Source organism: Pinus tabuliformis, chromosome 1_2 (assembly GCF_031772625.1).
Source record: "Pinus tabuliformis cultivar Carrire ecotype Pingquan chromosome 1_2, CPIR1, whole genome shotgun sequence".
Lineage (NCBI taxonomy): Eukaryota > Viridiplantae > Streptophyta > Pinopsida > Pinales > Pinaceae > Pinus > Pinus tabuliformis.
In genome coordinates this window covers 891,774,343-891,795,292 of record NC_142298.1, presented here as the reverse complement: position 1 = coordinate 891,795,292, position 20,950 = coordinate 891,774,343, and the positions used below count along the sequence as shown (strand labels likewise).

Genomic DNA, 20,950 nt, shown 5'->3' with positions numbered 1-20,950 from the left:
AGAATTAAACTACTAAATTGATGGTACGTACTGAAATTAAACATAAAGTAGGAGAGGCACCGGGTCATTTCAGTTGAGAACGCAACCCAATGCCCTGATAAATATTATTATTTTGGTCGTATGAAATCCACGCCGAATATGGACAGAGCAAACCCAGTAAGGAAAACTCTCCGGAAACGCTATCATTATTATATAGTGTGATAGACACGGGATAAGCCGATATCACATCCATTCCAATCTTATTGCTCTTCTTGTGTAAACTCTATGACTTTCTCGTGCGCTATATAAATGTTAACCCGCTCACATACAGCAATATCAACACTTGCTTGTCGATCGTATCGTTAGTCTTGCATTGTCTGTGACAACGGGAGAAACGTGCTTCCAGAGTCTCAATTACGATGGAAAAGTCGAAGAATAGGGACTACGGTTTATGGAATGTTACGATAATTGTATTGTGGATCATGAACACGTTCTTACGGGACGCAGCAGCGCAGTCTGTGAGGCCCGGGAGTTGGAACCTTCTCGTACAGAACGGAGGAGTTTCTGCCATGCATATGACTGTTACTCATCTTGACACAGTCGTCATGTTCGACAGGACCAACTTCGGTCCTTCGCAGCTGATGCTCGACAATGGTCGATGCCGCGACAATCCACAGGATCAGGCACTGACTCACGACTGCTGGGCTCATTCCATCGAATATAACGTGCACACCAACGTGGTCAGGCCGCTCGAGATCTTCACCGATACCTGGTGTTCATCCGGTGCCTTCGCCGCCAACGGGACACTTGTGCACACCGGAGGTTGGCGAGATGGCGCAAGAAGAATCCGCTACTTCGTCCCCTGTTCGAATGGAGGTTGCGACTGGGATGAATCGCAGGCTCCCAATCTCGCAGACAATCGGTGGTACGCTTCTAACCAAATCCTCCCCGACAACCGCATCATCGTCGTGGGAGGAACCGGCGATTTCACCTACGAATTCGTTCCCAAAAAGTCCGGGGAGGGAACCTTCAGCCTGCCTTTCTTGTCTCAGACGCGAACCAGCGCGCAGGTGGAGAACAATCTGTATCCATTTCTGCACCTTTGCTCGGACGGGAACCTCTTTATCTTCGCCAATAGGGACTCCATTCTGCTGGACTACAACAAAAACTTGGTAGTGAGGACGTATCCGAGAATGCCGGGGAATGGCCCCAGAAACTACCCTTCCACAGGGTCTTCCGTCATGCTTCCCCTCTCCGCTTCCGACGGATTTAAGAAAGTCGAAGTCCTCGTCTGCGGGGGATGCCCCGATAACGGTTTCGCTTCAGCAAAAGCGGGCAACTTCATCGACGCCCTTAACGACTGTGGCAGAATGGTCATAACTGACGTCAATCCTGCGTGGAGTATGGAGACCATGACAGGGCCCAGGACCATGAGCGACATGCTCCTCCTCCCCAACGGAGAAGTCATTATCATCAACGGCGCCCGGAAAGGCGTGGCCGGGTGGGACATGGCCACTGCCCCGGTCTTCTCCCCTTTAATCTACCGTCCCAACGCCGCTCTCGGAGCCCGTTTCTCTGACCTCGCAAACACTACCATTGCGAGAATGTACCACTCCACCGCAAGTGTATTGGCCGACGGAAGAGTTCTCGTTGGCGGCTCCAATGCCCACTTCGGCTACGTTTTCACTGGAACGCCCTACCCAACAGAGCTCCGCCTGGAAAGCTACAGCCCTTATTATCTGGACTCTGTTTACGCCATCTTCCGCCCTCAGATAACTTCCGTCTCCTCCACTTCCATCAGCTACGGCGCCTCCTTCAAAGTGGTTTTCTCCGTGCGTGCTAGACTGACCCCCGCCAGCGTTGTGCATGTGAACATCTACGCTCCGTCATTCACAACCCACAGTCATTCCATGAACCAGCGATTGCTCACCCTCGCAGCTTCCAGACCGGCCCTTCTCCCCAACACACGGAACGTTTACTCAGTGTCAGTGAGAGCTGCTCCCAGCGGAGTGGCTGCGCCGCCTGGATATTACATGATGTTTGTTGTCAACGGGGGCATTCCCAGCGTCGCGCAATGGGTTCAATTCGGAGCAGCCTAATAATACTGTCTCTCTGGAAATATCCATACTACTCACGCATCTCAACTCTACTGCTGGAGTGTAATAATGGAACCTAATAAGGGATCGACTCGTGTGTCTAAGTTTCATCTACCTGTTCCTTGTGATGTTGTAATGTGTTATTTGCCGCTCTTTTAAAAGTGTTCCGCATTCAAAAGTGTTTACAAATTGAAACTCGAAAGAGTCCAATTCCAATTAAATTTTTCTCCACGTCATTTAAATTTGGTATTTTCCTTTTGTTTATTTTTTACATTTTTGATATAATCTTAGGGTAAAATGTGTAATCTATACCATCCTAGATAATGCTAAATACTAGCATACCCTCGAAGTGGCAAAGGGAACCCCGAAGTGAATCATATTATTTAAATGAATGGATTGTGTTTTTACATCGAAAATGAATAAATGTGAATGGATACATAGGAAGAGGATATGAGGTAGGAAAGCTTAAAATACTCGTTAATGTAATCTATATATTTTAATGGATCATTGGTACAGTTTAATTCGAGGATTAAAATCACTGGTTTATATGAGATCTATAGTCCAAGTCTACGAGAAAGTTATTATCTTAATAATTAGTAGTAAAGGCTTATTAAATTCCAATAAAAAGATAAGGAAGAATGGAATTTCGTCTATAATGCATACAAAACTCAATGATGCAAAGATGAGGAAAAACATTTTAATTGATATGACCATTGAAACATTACACCTCCCCAGTAGTTTAAGTAGTTTATGTATGCTTTCTCATTGTACTTAATTAATGCAAATAGTTTTATCTAGAATATTCAATAGAAATAATTAAATAGTTTCTTATCTCTTTTATTTGGGTTAGAGTATTTCTAAAGCATGAGAAGAAAGTTAAGGATAATTATCTTCTATTTTTGGCTTTGAGCCAATATATCTATTATGGTTTTCATATTTTTTATTCACTAATTATAAATTTGTCATTTTTGTTGATGGTAAAATTTAAAAGGTAACACATGCATCAATAAAGTGTATAAGTAGGGGAAGTGTTTAAAATTATATTTAATAATAAGAACAAATAAAAAAATACTAGATCTTAGACTTTTGTGATCCATATTGATAATGAGATTGTCTTTTGATTAATCACATCATAAAGATTTGGTCTACCTTTCGAATAATGTGGTTCATCCTCAGGACAAAGGTTGGAATATTTTTCCTGAGGATGAACCACATTAGATGGTTTGAAACATTGACCAAATATTCATGATGTGATTAATCCTAAAGACAATCTTATTATAAATAAAAAAATATTCTAAAAAATCAATATATTCAATCATTATTTTCCATCTCTATTTTTTTATCAACTATTTTGTTATCTCTTATTAATTAACATTTGTTTGGATGTTACAAGTGTGAGAAAATCCAAACAATGGTAAATTGAGACAAAATGGGCTAACACTGACAAGAAGGTAGAACTCGAGAATAAGTAAATAACAAAATTGCAAGACATGGTAGGGCTTAATATGCAACAAAGGGAGAAAAATATACCCACAAAATGGGGGAAACTAAATGTCAAATAAAAGATTATATATCCATTGAGGATAAAAGAGGTGCTTTGGATGGTTCATGAATAACTAATAAAATATATTTTGAATGGGATTCATGAAGAGTTAATTAAAATGTGTTTTTATTAGGTTGTGTCAATAGAAACCCCAAGTCAACAATGGAAGAGCACTCTAATTGTAGGTTTTAACCCCATATAGAAATTAAATGCATACGATTCTAAAAAAAGAAAATAACCAATAGCAAAAGCATAACACATAAAACAAATATACACAGAGATTTTTCCCCTAGATCACAAAACCAGGACTACCAGATTGATTTTTCATTATGTTCCTTTCAATCTTACAACACATATATACACATGCTAAAGCATCCAATACCATGGATGGAAAACCATCGCGCCCAAAATCATGTGCGAAAACCATGCACAAAACCATAGGTCCAAAAAAAAAATTCCGCGGGTCGCAGCCCCGGACCCCATCGAGGGAAGCTAACCACCCCACTCAAACCCCCTGTGACCCCCTGCTGCACATCGACGCAATGAAGGAGGGGATCTGCCCCCCCTCTAACCCCCTGGTTTAGCTGGGGGGTTAGTCGTGGAAAGAATATAACACAACCCAACATTCTCCCACTTGTTGTTTTCTTTCCACAAGGGGCCACAAGAGAGCTTAGTCATTTATCCAGCCCTGCAACACCCATTGTTTCTCTACACCAAGAGAACTTCTCAGAGCTCATAGATTTTGTCAATGCATCTGCAGTATTCTTCAAAGTGTCCACCTTTACCAGCAAAACCTTTTTGTCTTCTATCATATCCCTCACAAAGTGATACTAAACATCAATGTGCTTTGTCTTTGAATGATAAGCAAGGTTCTTTGCCAAGAAAATTGCACTTTGGCTGTCATAGTCTATCCTTATAGTTCCCTGTACTAACCCCATACTTGGACACAATCTTTGCAACCAAACTACTTCCTTTCTTGCATGAGTGGCTGTCATTTATTTTGTCTCTATAGTTGATAATGCCACTATAGATTGTTTCTTACTCATCCAACTAACTGCACCTCCAAATAGGTTAAACACATACCCACTTGTAGATCTTCTCTAATATAGATCTCCAACCTAGTCAGCATCAACAAAAACCACGAATATCCAAAACTCTGTCCAATCCTGGTCTTCCTTTGTAGCACAAACCATAATCACTAGTGCCATAGAGATACCTAAAAACCCACTTCACTGTTGTCCAATGCTCCTTTCCTGGTTTTGACATAAACCTACTCAATACACCCACTGCATGTGCAATGTCTGGTCTAGTACAGACCATCACATACATCAGGCTACCGGTTGCACTTTCATATGGAACATGAGACATGTCCTCTTCCTCTTCTTGTGTCTTGGGACACTGTTTAGCAAATAACTTTACACCTATAGGAATAGGAACCTTCACCAATTTACTATTATGCATATTAAACCTCTATAGTATTGTCTCAACATATTTCCTCTAGTTTAACCAAAGCTTCGTCTTTCCCTGATCTCTTTTAATTTCATTGCCCAAAATATATTTTGCAACACCAAGATCTTTCATATCGAATTTGGAGGATAATTGGGTCTTCAAATCCTGGATAATTTCTTTGTCATTTCCAACCAACAACATATCATCCACATACAAGACCAGATAAATAACACATTCACCAATTAATTTAAAATACACACAATGATCTGCTTTACTTCTGGTGAAGCCAAGTTCCCGTATAAATGTATCAAATTTCTGATACCACATCCTTGGCGACTATTTTTAACCCATACAAAGAATGTTTTAACTTGCATACCAATTCTTTCTTACCCTTCACCAGAAAGCCTTCAAGTTGCTTCATGTAGATCTCTTCTTCTAAATCCCCGTGAAGAAATGGTGTCTTCACATCCATCTGTTCTACCTCAAAATCAAAAGCAACAACAACAAATAAAAGTAATCTAATAGAAGCTACCTTGGCAACACGAGAAAAAATATCACCAAAATCAATTCCCGACACCTGGGAATAACCTTTTGCTACCAACTGAGCTTTGTATTTCTCCACCTTTCCTTCTGCATTTGTCTTCTTCTTGAACACCCATTTGCTGCCAATGGGTTTCCTTCCAACCGACAACTCCACCAGATCCCAAGCCTCATTTTTGTGCAAAGATGCCATTTCATCAACCATGGCCTCTCTCCAGAGTTTTCCATCCTCTAAATCTACTCCTTCCTTCACATTTATGGGATCATCATCAGTAATAGATAAAGAAAATTTTGAATAGAAAATAGATGGACAATACCTTTCTGGCTATCCTCTTTCTCGAATTGATCTTCTCACACCCAGAGTTTGTGGTTCTTCATCTTCTGATTCCTCTTCTATTGTAGAGACTGATTCTTTCTCCTTTAGCTCAAACTCTATCTTTTTAGGTACCTTTGATGGGACTTCCTATTTAATAACATCTTTCACCTCTTTGAATGCCACATCTTGACTATACACAACCTTCCTTATTATTGGGTTACAAAGCTTATAACCCTTTAAGCCATCCTTATACCCAATAAAGATGCACTTTTCAAATTTACTATCCAACGTTGTTTTTTTCTCCTTTAGAAGATGTACATATGCATCACATCCAAATACCCTCAGATGTGAAAGAGAGGGTTTCTTACTAATCCATACCTCTTGTGGAGTCTTATCCTCCAACGTTGATGAAGGTGATCTATTGACCAAGTAACATGTTGTCTCCATCACCTCTACCCAGAATTCTTGTCCTATCCTGGCACCACTGAGCATGGTTCTTGTCCTTTCCATCAATGTCTTGTTCATTGTTTCTGCAACTCCATTTTTCTTAGGTGTGTATGGAGTAGTCTTCTGCCATGCTATACCACACTTCTTATAGAATTCTTCAAATTCCTTCTTGCAAAACTCTCCACCGTTATCTGTCCTTTATCTTCTTCTCTGTCTTGTTTTCCACTAGAGCCTTAAATTCTTTAAACCTGTCAAAGACTTTAGATTTCTTCTTGAGGAAATTTATCCATGTATTCTTTGAGAAGTCATCTATAAATGATACATAATACACAGACTTACCTAGTGATGGATCCTTCACAGGTCCAAACACATCATTGTGCACAAGCTCTAATATTTGTTTCACCCTCTTACCAGCAGAGGGGAAACTCACCTGATTTTTCTTCCCATATACACAATTTTCATAGAAAGCAAAATCCAGATAGCTATTAGTTATACCTTCTACCATACCTTTACCATGAAGTATTAGAAAGCCCTTCTCTCCAATATGTCCAAGCCTTTGATGCCATAGCATGGTCTTTTCTCCAGATACCACTAGATTTTCTGCTTCCCTTTCAGGAACAACAGAACTATTGCACCATCAATAACAGTGCTACCTTGCAACTTGTATAGAGTTCCAATGTGAACTCCGTGCATAAATACTAGTGCTCCCCGAACCATCTTGTAGGTATCTTTCTCGAACACTGTTTTTACACCTGCATCATTCATCTTGCTTACAGAAATAAGATTTCTGGCTAATGCAGGAATATGCAGAACACCCGGAAGTGTTCTAATCCTTCCACCTTGCAACTTCAACTTAACTTTTCCGCGACCAATGATTCTAGAATTCCTTTCATCCTCCAAGAAGACATCACCACCATCATATTTCTCATACTCGCAAAACCAATCTCTATCGGGAGTGAAGTGAAAGGATGCACCTGAGTCAATCAACCATGCCTCATGATCTACATGTGTACTTGAAGAAGCCAAGTACACATCCCCACCTTCATCTGAGGTGGTTTTCACCTCCACAAAAGGAGCATCATCAGATCCCTTTCCTTTGTCACGAGCTTCAGATCTACAATCCCTTTTGTAGTGTCATTCCTTTCCGCATTTCCAGCACACCTTTACAGGTTTTCCTGGAGATTTAGATCTCCCTCTAGATTTAGATCTTCCACTCGATGACTTATTTTTGTTTTTGTTCTTGGACCGTCCTCGTACTAACAAGGAATCACCATTCTGTCTCTCCATATTTTTTCGTCTCATTTCCTCCGTCAGTAAGGATGAGACTATTTCATCAAATTGCAAGTTAGTTGCATTGCTACCTATTGCAATAACTAGACTATCCCATGAATCTGGTAGAGAACACAACAAATTGATACACTTATCTTCATCTGAAATTTTAATATCAATAGACAATAACTGATTTACCACAATATTAAATGTGTCCAGATGCTCTGTCACCGAGTCTCCATCCTTCATCCTCAGGTTATGCCTCTTTTTCCGTAGGAACAGTTTATTCACCAGAGAGTTAGATTGGTACAAAGTCCCTAACTTGTCCCACAAAGCCTTAGTCGTAGCTTCCTCTGATACATTCAGAAATACTGAATCTGAGACACAATCGTATTGTGCTCTTTGCCTTCTGATCCAACTTCATTTATTCTTCATCAAACACTCTTGTTGGTTTATTACCCGAATCTACCGCGATCCACTGATATTTATCCACCAACAGATCCTCCATCTTGAGTTTCTAGAACTCAAAACTTTGACCATTAAATTTATCAGTCTCTATATTTCCATTGCTCGCCATATTCTTTCACCACTAGTATATATCCCGTAAATCTCCCACTGAACTGTTGAAAATAGCAATAAGAAATGCTAAAAATAAAAATGCTATAAATAGCATCTCAGATACCAGTGTTGGATATAACAAGGAATGATAAAATAGAAATGCTAGAAATAAAACTGCTATAAATAGAATTTTGGGCTACATTTCAATTTTAGTTAGTCCCTGAACTAAAATTGAGAATTAAAATTCGAATTTGATCTTACCAGCTGTTTGAAAAATAATTAATTAATTCATCTTGAGTTAATTAGATGGATAAAATCAAACATGAAGTCTATGTGAAGGCATGCAACAATTTTCCCTTTGATTGAGGAAGTTATCCCTTAATTAAAGTGATTAGGATGAGTTGTACTTTGAGTTGTAATTAGTTAGATCAGTTAACTGAGTTAAGTCCAATTAGATTAGTTCCAAACATTTTGTGGAACTGATTGTGAGTTCAGTTAGTTAATGCATACATGCATGTAACTGCTGCACTTTAGATAACCAAATATTCTCTCATAAATAACTCATGCATGTCAGTTCATTCAGAGACCCAGTTGAGATCAGAGGAAGGGATAGTGTACTATCGGTTGGAGGAGTTTTCATATATAGGAAACTCATCCATGCAGAAGGAATTATCTCCTTCAGGATTTTGCAGTTATTTCAGAGGTTAGTGAGTAGTGTGTGAGGTAATTACACACAGGTGGCAGCATTGGACCCCAAGAGAAACTGCGTAAGGAAATAGGAGGCTTGGAGGGAAGAGGAGAAGGTTTGATAGAAGACTTTGACTGTCTATGAGCAAGATAGGGATTGTACTGAGAGCTAGATAGCTTGTGAGCTAAAGCTTTGCATAATCCGGTCATATTTCCACTTATATGATAATACAGAGATCAGGGTTTTTAGCTGAGGCTTTCCCCAGGGTATTCTTATGTGTTTCGTGTGTATGATTTCTTCTTCTCTGTTATATGTGTTTTGTTTGATCTAGCTCAAATTGATTAAGCTTCCGCAAAGTTTGATTGTAGAAGTAGATCTAGTATTTTGCTTTAGTATATTGCATTATCAGGTGATCTCCAGTGGGAATTTCTACATGGTATTGGAGCAAAGGTGATCAAAGTGAAGAACAATATACAAAGAAGGGAGGATTTCAAAGTTTAAAATTCTTGATTATAGAATTCGAATTCTTATCACATCTCAAATTGCACCAATGGCGTTCAACAGTTTAAGACTCGAGTATGCCCTTGATGGCAGCTCGAATTATATAGCATGAAAGGATCACATGGAAGTGGTATCAGAGGAAAATGGTCTAAATGACTTCATTGATCAAGAAGTCTCCAAGCCAGCAACAACTAATGCCCAAGAATTGGTAGAATGGAAGAAATGTGTGGTGAGAGAGAGGAGAATCCTCCTGGAGGGAATTCGAGACCACATTGTCTCAACCCTCCATGGGAAGGAGACACCGTTTTCAATGTGGAAAACATTGAAAGATCTATATCAAAACAACAATGATTAGAGGAAGTTGGCGCTGAAAGACAAGCTTCGGAAAATCAGTGTGAAAAGGGCGACATGATGTATATATTTCTGAACAAGCTCACCACTTGCAAGGATGAGCTTGGAAGTGTAGGGATCACGATAGCCAATGATGACATGGTGAGTCTTGGTCTCCTCGGTCTTCCTGAGAGCTGGCACAGCTACCAAGACTCGGTAAATGGAAGAGAGAAACTGCAAGATTGGGAACAACTGTGGTTAGATCTGATGCAGGAGGAGATAAGGAGAAGCACCAGAGATGGTTCTTCATCCAAGGAGGATAAAGAAAATTGTGCGTTAGCGAGTAAGGCAAAGAAAGGGAAGGAGAAGGATTCTCATCCCAAATCGAGTTCTTCCTATGGTGGGAAGAAGTCTGACAAATCAAAAGTGTGATGCTTTCATGGTCATGAGGTGGGCATTTTGTTACAAATTTTCCACTGAAGAAATCCAAGAAGGGATCCAAGAAAGGATCAGAAGGTGAGGCACTTGCCTCACAGTTTGAGTTGGATTTCACCCTCATCGCATGCATGGTTTCATCCATGGTGGGATGTGGTTAGTTTCTTGATAGTGGAGCCTCATTCCACATGACCGACGATAAGAGTTTTTTCAGTACCTTGGAGGAGAAAGATCTCCAGATACTCATAGAGATGGGTAATGATGAAAAGTATAGTGTCTCAAGAGTAGGCACAGTTGTTTTTCAGAGGAAGCATGGAGCTCGCATTACCTTGAAAGATCTGAATTATGTGCTAGGACTGCAGAAAAACTTGGTATCGATCACAATGCTGGAAGACAAAGGCTATGATGTAGTCTTCAGTAAGGGAAAGGTTTTCCTTAGACAGGTCACCACGTGACAGGTGAAGTAGATCGGTTCATGAGTCAATAATCTATATGCTCTTGAGGTTCAAGATGCATGCAAAGCCTTGAAGAGCAAGGCAACTGTTGGAGACTTGGTGGTTGAGAGGGAGAGTACATTACCTCTCAACATGCAGCACCAGAAGAAGTCTCAGACAATTGTGAAGGAACCACAATTGGTAAAGCAACTTCAGGAGGTTGTGGAGCAGCTGCAACTAGAGAAGCCAAGAGGAGATCAAGTGAAGGCATCCACTCATGCAGAGACCTCCAGTACGGGGAAATTTCGAGCCAAGTGGGCAGAGGGATCACATGCATCCATACCTCTAGGTAGAGGTGGGCCAATGTGGAGTGACAGTCCCAAGAAGGCTGAAATAGGGGTAGGATCTTTGAGGTACCCAACCTCTTTGATTAGACCTTACTATGGGAGCCCTGACAAGGAGTAGCAGGATTGGCTAAGTGGGTAGAGATGATGCGGATGGAGCGGCAGAGGAAGCTTCAGCATCAGAGGGTGTTTCTAGCCCAATAGGGAGGTCAGTTGGGAGATCAGTTACTTACTTCTCAGTAACTGAATTGTAGTGTAATAGTGAGTAGCATGATGAAACATGATGAGAGGAGGTGCAATGCGGATGCATTCTCGGAGATAGGACCAGAAGCAGCACGAATGCAGTAGCAGGAATTAGTGTGATTGATGCAGTCAGAGATCAAAGTGACAGAGGCTAGAGTAGTCAGATATTGAAGAGCACAAAGGTGTAGAGTTTTCAGTCGACAGAGGCAATAGCAATCAGAGACTTTGATGACAGAGGCATCATTCTGATTCAGGTTGGATAATTTTTGTTTCTAGAGTTGATCGAGCAACAACACTAGGGTGAAGTGTTGCATGCAGAACGTTTCAAAGGTTCAGGATTGGGTTCGAGTTGAATGCATTTCTTGTTGAGAGGGAGTGTTGAAAATAGCAACAAGAAATGCTAAAACTAGAAATTCTATAAATAGCTTCTTAGGTACCATTGTTGGATATAGCAACAAGGAATGATAAAATAGAAATGCTAAAAATATGACTACTATAAATAGCATTTCGGGTTACATTCCAATTTTAGTTAATCCCCGAACTAAAATTGAGAATTAAAATTCGAATTTGATCTTAACAGTTGTTTGAAAAATAATTAATTAATTCATCTTGAGTTAATTAGTTGGAGAAAATCAAACATGAATTCTATGTGAAGACATGTAACAGTTTTCCCTTTGATTGAGGAAGTTATCTCTTAATTAAAGTGATCAGGATGAGTTGTACTTTGAGTTGTAATTAGTTAGCTCAGTTAACTGAGTTAAGTCCAATTAGATTAGTTCCAAACAGTTTGTGGAACTGATTGTGAGTTTAGTTAGTTAATGCATGCATGCATGTAATTGCTACACTTCAGATAACTGAATAATCTCTCATAAATAACTCATGCATGTCAGTTCAGTCAGAGACCCAGTTGAGATCAAAGGAAGGAACAGTGTACTATCAGTTGCAGGAATTTTCCTATATAGGAAACTCATCCATGCAGAAGGAATTATATCCTTCAGGATTGCGTAGTTATTTCAGAGGTTAGTGAGCAGTGCGTGAGGTAATTACACACAGGTGGCAGCATTGGACCCCAGGAGAAACTGCTCAAGGAAATAGGATGCTTGGAGGGTAGAGGAGAAGGTTGGTGAGAGTCCTTTGACTATCTATGAGCAGGAGAGGGATTGTACTGAGAGTTGGATAGCTTGTGAGCTAAAGCTTTGTGTAATCCAGACATATTTCCACTTGTATGACAATACAGAGATCGGGGTTTTTAGCTAAGGCTTTCCCCAAAGTATTCTTCTGTGTTTCATGTGTATGATTTCTTCTTCTCTGTTATATGTTTTCTGATTGATCTAGCTCAAATTGATTAACTTCCACAAAGTTTGATTGTAGAAGTAGATCTAGTATTTTTCTTTAGTATATTGCATTATTAGGTGATCTATGGTGGGAATTTTTACCTGAACAGGGTCTACCATAGGCCCCAATGAAACCCCTTAGCAACAAAGGCATCCCCTTGAAGCCAAAACAACTCTAATACCAAATGTAGGTTTTAACCCCGTACAGAAATTAACTGCATAAGAATTCTAAAAACAAAAAATAACCAATAGCGAGAGCATAACACATAAAAAAAATGTACACAGAGATTTTTCCCCTAGATCCCAAAACCGGGGCTACCAGATTGATTTTTCATTATGTTCCTTTCATTGTTACAATACATATATATACATGCCGAAGCATCCAATAACATGGACCAAAAACCATCGCACCCAAAACCATGTGCGAAAACCATGGGTTCAAAAAAAAAACTTCCTCGGGGTGCTGTCCTGAACCCTGTAAAGGGGGTCTGACAGCCACCCTCGAACCTCCTGTGACCCCCCCGCTGTGCATTGGCACAATGAAGGGGGGGCTCCACCCCCCTTCTAACCCCACAGTTTAACTAGGGGGGCTAGTCATGGAAAGAATATAACACAACCCAACACTAATGGAGATATTGCAATGTTCAAAGATAAGGCTCCATGGTCAACCTAAATGAGACATGTGACAAGAATAATGTAATGGCCATATATAAAGAGAATCTCCTAAGGATTATTGGAATATGAGGAAAATGAATGTCCTATTTAATATCGATCAATAGTCATGCATAAGAGAATCATCATGTCAATGATGAATCATTAGCTTTGTATTTTTTCTCCTTTCCCAAGTTATCTTCATTCCATGATATAGTAATGAAGCATATTTCAAATAAATCCCGTGTCATTGGTTACATTAAATAGATCTATTAATTATCTAGCATGTTGATATAAGAACTTGAGAAATATTTATTTGAATGTGAACCTTAATTTAAGTATGTGGTTGGTTTGGAAATACATGTGCAAACCTTATAAATCTCAAATGTAATTTTCACAAAACATAAGGCTAACTTACCAATGGTATATCATACTTGAATAATGAAAGAAAAAGAGCGTAAGATAAATTTTGTTACCATATTATATTATTTTCCTTATCTAATAACACTATTAAATCCTAAGATTCCTTCAACCATATTCTATTCCATTTTTGTAAAGGCTTTTCATAATCCATTTTCATTTTATAGACTCCTTTTTATAGATGATTGGATTTTCTAGACATTAGACCTTGTTAAAAAATCACTCTATTCTATTAGGCTTAGAAAATGTCAATAAAAATCAATTTATGCATCGTTAAATGATTCTTCTAAAATATTAGTATTATTACATATTTTTAGGGATGCAAATGGTTTAATGTGTATGTGATTAGTGTTTTGATTAGAAAATAGTAATAATAATAATAATAATAATAAATATGTTTTGATAAATGCATATTATATTCAGAAGAAAAAATAATCATTATAATATGGAAAGGAAAATTGTGAGTAGTAGAAAATAGGCATTAAAAGGATTTCTCTCTAATGCATTTTGAGGATTTTTTTTCTCATGGCATTATGTAAAACTTTAAATATAAAAAATGCCATCTAATGCAATGGTGTGAAGTGAGAAATGTTATGTAAGAAGTATTGTCATTTTTCGAAAGACCTTAAATTCAAAATAGAGTCAAACCTTTCATACAAATTAAATGGATTCCTATCCCCTTCCCATGATATTATGGATAATTATTGTTCAAATATAACAAGTATCATCTAATGCAATGGGGCATAAATTCATTCCATAAGTATTCCATTTAAGAAATTAAAAAATGAAATCAAAGGTGCACATTTCCAAGCACTTTATTTTTAAATGATCATGTTATCAAACTATTAAAATGAACTGTTAAGGAATCTATGATTCATAAGTTTAGCCTTTCTATAAAAAATTTAAAAATGTTGCATCCCAAATAAAATAACTCTCTCATAAATTTATTTAAATAGTTATGCTTGAAGTTATTTGATTTTGATCTCTACAGATGGAGTATCATGAAATTTCTATTCCATATAATTATTCTAGTGAAAATGATACATATTTAATTTTTAAAATTTCATTTACAGTTTTATTAATATATATGTAAACTTCCCAATTAAATTATAAGTTCTAGTTTATAAATTTTATATGGAAAATGACGAAGAGAAAACAAAAATACTCGCATGTTAAAGTATTTAGATGATATAAAAAAAATGATATTAATATTTTCATATTAAAATCTTTAATTACACTGCATTTATACTTATATAATCAAATTTCCAAATAATTTAGTTAAGTGATCAAGTATACTGAAACATTGAAATATAAATTTCTCCTCTTTCTTATCTAAAAATAAATAAATAAATAAGCATAACAACATGTTTTAAGTACCAATCTAAAAACTAGAAATAATCATGAGTCAACAAAACACTTTTCAATATTAAAATTTTGATAAAAAAAATTATAAGAAAAATTTTGTAAATATTTTACTTTTAATAAAAAATTAATTTGCTTTGCCCGAATAGTTACGTTGTCTGGTTAAACATGGTATTTGTTTGTAATAAATAAAATCAACACACACTAAACAAAGTTTGCTATAAAATATGGATGAAGATTAAATGATAATTGTTTCATTTCAGCTTCTTTGCATTTCATCATGTATGAAAGAAGTTTGCTATAAAATATGGAAGAACATTAAATGATAACTGGTTCGTTTCAGCTTCTTTGTATTTTTAACATTGGTCGCTAAATAAAACAAAATCAGCATGCATGAAAAACCAGCCAATCGGATCACCGCAACATGATCACTAATCAGTGCTCCATGGGGCACAGCATAATCATAGATAGAGCCAGTATCGCGAGTTGGGATGGAGGTTGACCAACTACAGTAGTTGCATAAGACACGTAAGCACGAGGTATCTACGAGATAGATATCCCCTTAAAATAATATTAAACACTCATTTGGCCAAAAATTGTAACCGAATTTCCACTAGGCTTTCTCTAAGTTCAATTTTATCATTATCTAAAGAGAGTTGATGATGCTTGTACTTACTGATATTAAACATAAATTAAGAGGTACCGGACGCAACCCAATACCCTGATAAATAATATTATTTTGCTGGTATGAAATCCACGCCGAATATGGAAAGAGCAAACCCAGTTAAAAACCTCTCTGGAAACTCTATCCTTATTTAGTGTGATAGACACGGGATAAGGCAATATCACATCCATTCCAAGAAGATTCCGCTACTCGAATGGCATTTGTGTTGAAATTGTAATTTTAACTGCAGTGAGAGTTGAACAGCGGCATATTTTACTTCAGCAAAAAAATTTCTTGCGATGTGATCGCAGATCGCAATTTTCGCCCTGCGTGCGTTAAGTCTCTGCCCATGTTTTTGCGATGTGATATTATCGCACAGCGCAAATAGCTCATCTCTCACTTCGCCTCAGCCTTCTGATAACGATTTTGAGATGCGACCCCGCCGTTCAGATGTAGATCTGATGGCTGAGATTTGTTCTAGGTTTGTGTACTCCTCCACCATCCCTCATTTATGGTTTAACCTACCTTTGTGTTCCCAAGGAAGAAAGAAGGTTTTGCGCCATAACTGCTCACCAACAGCGTTAAAGAAGAAGAATGGCCAAGAACAAGAAGGACGCGCCTCGTAAAGGTAAGAGCATTGAAAGAATATGGGTTTCTTGTGTATTCCATTGCGTTCAGCTCCAGCAGGTCAACAGCGTACAAAAAAGGCCGATTTCGTCAGCAGATAGTATCAGAGTTCCATAACATTTTGTAAATGTGGTTGGTGGCCACTTTGACCCCTTCACGCATAACCTGATAGATATAAAAGTTTTTTTTTTTCAGCATGAAGAAAAGAATGAGAGAGGAATAGAAAAAGCGTAGCAGCGCGTAAATAAAAAAACCGCAGCAGCGAAATAGAAAGAAGGCAGACACAGCAGTCTAAACGTTTTTTTTGTAAATCCCTCTGTGAAAGAGGAAGAATCTTTATTTTGAAACAGCAGTTTGTTTTATTAATGAATACAAGCTCTTTTGGTGTGTAAAAACTCTGTCCTCTACAAATAAATTTTAATTCTTCCGCTGTGTTAAAGATCATGTGTTTGGAACAGAGCGTCGTTCTCTGTTCTGTTCTGTGATTTTGTTTTTGGAATTTTAGTAGAAAAATTCCCAACAGTGGTATCGAAGCTTGTCTAGGCTCTTTGAAGGTGTTAAAGAAGCTGAAGGGATTTTCTTGCTGCAGCAGCTTCTCCAGTAGAGTGAAGACTCAGTCAAGAAGGATCCAGGTATTTCTCAAAGTTTTTTGTGTAGCTGTTGAAGACACTCAGTGATTTTTTAATACACAGTCAAATATTTGAAGCATAGCTGAGAGTGCAAGGAATGGCTGGCTCCAGCACTAGCATGGGTATTTTTAATACTCAGCTCCCACAGTTTAATGGGAAAAACTATGACTATTGGGCAATAACCATGAGAGCCCTGTTTGCCTCACAAGATTTATGGGAACTTGTTGAATATGGGTTTGAAGAACCAGCAGATGAAGAAGAGTTTAATAACTTGACACAGGCAGAGAAAGATCTGTTAAAGAGCAATAAGAAGAAGGATTCAAAAGCCCTCTGTTTTTTATATCAAGCAGTGCATGAGAGTGTGTTTCCAAGGATAGCAGCAGCCAAGACATCCAAAGAAGCATGGCAAACTCTCAAGACAGCCTATCAAGGCATGGAGAAAGTGAAGACAGCAAAACTACAGTTGCTGAGGAGAGATTTTGAGAACCTGTGCATGAAGGAGTCAAACAATATTGACTCATTCTTCACACATGTGATTGGTCTGGTCACACAAATAAGGACTCATGGAGAAGTTCTTGAAGAAAGGAGGATTGTGGAGAAACTATTGAGGAGCCTACCCTCAAAGTTCCATGTGATTGTCACCACCATAGAAGAGACAAAGGATTTCACAAACTTTTCAGTTGATGAACTTCATGCATCACTGATAACACATGCGAAGAGGTTGAGTAGAAATGAAAACTCATCTCTAGAGCAAGCCTTCAAAACCCAGATGTCCTTTAGAAGAGGAAGAGGTTAAGGCAAAGGAAACAAAAGAGGAAGAGGCAGAAGTCAAAACAGAGGTGGAAGGAACAGTCCAGCGAATGCTCAAGGAAGAGGCAGCAATCCAAATCAGAACCAAGGCCAAGGCAGCAGCCAACAAAGTGGACAATATCATGCTCAAGGACAAAGGTACGAAAAACCCAATGTCCAATGCTATTATTGTAAAAAATATGGGCACTATGCCAGTGAATGTAAGAAGAAATAGCATGATATGAACAATAGATCTAGTGCAAATATCACTAGAGAAAATATCAACCAAGATAATGTATTGTTAGCTTGTAATATGGCTGAGACAAACAATGAAGACATATGGTTTCTAGACTCCGGTTGCAGCAACCATATGACATGAAACATAGCTTTGTTTTTTGCTTTAGATCAATGTGTGAAGTCACAAGTCACACTTGGGACTGATAGTAAAGTTTCTGTTATGGGTAAAGAAGAAGTTAAAATATTTACAAAGAAAGGTGAAAAGAAAACCATAGCAGATGTCTATTATGTTCCTGGGATAAAGTGTAACCTCTTAAGTATTGGACAGCTTGTTCAAAAGGGTTATAATGTTTTCTTTGTAAATGATGTATGCACCATCATGGATAGAGCACCCAGCAAAAGATGTATTGCTGAAGTGAAGATGACGAGGAACAGGATGTTCCCTCTCAAAATAAAAGCAGTTTTGAAAGATGGGGTAGAAATTGCAGCAGTTACCCAAGAGGCTTTCCAAAGCGTACCAAAGGATGAAAATTGGTTGTGGCACTTGAGATTTGGACATCTCAATTTTGGAGGTCTTAACTTGTTGAGTAGAAAAGGAATGGTAAGAGGATTACCATTGATAGAGAAACCAAACAGCCTTTGTGAAGGTTGCATCTTGGGGAAACAACACAGAGAAAGCTTTCCATCAGGGAAAAGCATAAGGGCAAAAGTACCCTTAGAGATTGTCCACTCAGATTTATGTGGACCAATGCAAACTCCATCACTAGCAAGCAGCCAATATTTTCTAACATTCATTGATGATTTTACTAGAAAAACATAGGTTTACTTTCTAAAAAACAAAAGTGAAGTGTTTGAAAAATTTCGCAATTTCAAAGCACTTGTAGAAAACCAAAGCGGGCTGCATATCAAAGTTCTAAGAACTGACAGAGGAGGTGAGTATATCTCCAAGGAATTCCTACGGTTTTGTAGAGAAAATGGAATACACAAACAGTTTACCACAAAGTACACTCCGCAGCAAAATGGAGTAGCTGAAACAAAGAATAGGACCATCATGGATATGGCGAGGAGTATGCTAAAGGCAAAACATTTGCCAAATGATTATTGGGCTAAAGTTGTACACTGCGCAACATATATTTTTAATAGGCGTCCTACAAAAGCGGTCATGAACAGAGTGCCGAAAGAAGCATGGAGTGGGAGAAAGCAACGAGTCACCCACATGAAAGTTTTTGGATGTGTGGCTTATGCACACATTCCAGATCAGCTAAGGAAGAAGTTGGACAACAAAGGGGAGAAATGTATCTTCATTGGATACAGTGAAGAATCCAAAGCTTACAGGTTGCATATCCCATCTACCAAGAAGTTTTTTGTGGGCAGAGCTGTTCAATTCATTGAGGAGGAAGCTTGGGATGGAAGCATAGAGAAAACAGTGAATGTTAAAAACTGTTTGTCTCATGATGAAGATGATGAGGAGATGGCTGAAATACATCCCCAAACAGCAGCGCCAACACAAAGACAGCAAGAGACACCCTTGATGAGAAATGAAAGTGCTTCTCCAAGCACACCACAAGGAGGAAGTTCAAGTGCGTCTTCAAGCACTTGCACACCAAATCAAAGAGGTAAGAAATTCAAAAATTTAAGTGATATTTATGATGAAGGAATGAATTCCTTGTTTGCTTTGTATTATCATGTTGATGACCCTATTCATTTCGAAAATGCAATTAAAGATAAGAAATGGATAGAAGCTATGGATGAGGAGATCAATGCCATAGAAAGAAATAAGACATGGGATTTGGTTGAGCTACCAAAAGGAAAATAAGTCATTGGAGTTAAATGGGTCTACAAGATCAAGGGCAATGCTGAAGGCAAGATAGAAAGGCACAAGGCAAGACTTGTTGTCAAGGGATACAAGCAGCTGTATGGGAAATATTATGAGGAGACTTTCGCACCGGTTGCAAGAATGGAAACCGTGAGAGCAGTGCTGTCCATAGCAGCACAAAACAAGTGGAAAGTTTACCAAATGGACGTGAAGTCAGCATTCCTGAATGGAGTGTTAAAAGAAGAGGTCTACATTGAACAATCTCTAGGTTATGAAAAGAAAGGCCAAGAGCACAAAGTATGCAGATTGAATAAATCTCTTTATGGGCTGAAGCAAGTGCCAAGAGCATGGTACAGTAGGATAGATTCCTATCTACTGGAAAATGAATTTGCAAAGTGTGAGGGAGAACCCACCGTCTACATCAAAGAAAAGGATGGTAAAATTATAATTGTTGTGTTATATGTTGATTATGTTATTTCCACGGGTAATGATGTTTATCTTATTGAAAACTTGAAAACAGTCATGAAAGAAGAATTTGAAATGACTGACATGGGTTTGTTGAGATACTTCTTAGGAATAGAAGTAGATCAAAATGAAAATGGGATTTTTATCTCACAAGCAAAATATGTTAATGAAGTGTTGGAAAGATTTAACATGCAGGACAGCAAGGCAGCAATCACTCCCACAGTGATGGGATTAAAACTCAGCAAAGAGGACAACAGCAAGGATTTTGATCCTAGCGTGTACAAGAGCATAGTTGGCAGCCTTATGTATTTAACTGCAACTAGGCCGGACATAATGTTTGTTGTTAGTTTAATTTCCAGATTCATGGAGAGGCCAAAAGAAGCACATTGGCAGGCAGCAAAAAGAATTCTGAGGTATGTCAAAGGTACTAAAAGATTTGGCATTTTATATACTTTTTCAGAAAGTTCAGATTTAGTTGGCTACACCGATAGCGATTGGGCTGGAAGTGTGGATGATCGGAAAAGCACATCCGGTTATCTCTTTCACATGGGTTCAGGAGCAATTTCATGGGCTTCTAAGAAACAACCCATTGTGGCGTTGTCTACAGCAGAGGCAGAATACGTGGCAGCTACAGCAGCAGCGTGTCAAGCGGTTTGGATGAGAAGGATGCTAAGGAGCCTATGCCAAGAGCAAGCAAAAGCAATGGTTATTTTTTGTGACAATAGCTCAGCTATTGCCCTGTCCAAGAATTCTGTGTTTCACAAACGAACAAAACACATTGATA

General features: G+C 38.4%; 1 pseudogene; it reads left to right on the top strand.

The window, feature by feature from the left end:
* Positions 1-398: 398 nt before the first annotated feature.
* LOC149208817 (aldehyde oxidase GLOX pseudogene) lies at positions 399-2,078 on the top strand (annotated as a pseudogene).
* Positions 2,079-20,950: the final 18,872 nt, after the last annotated feature.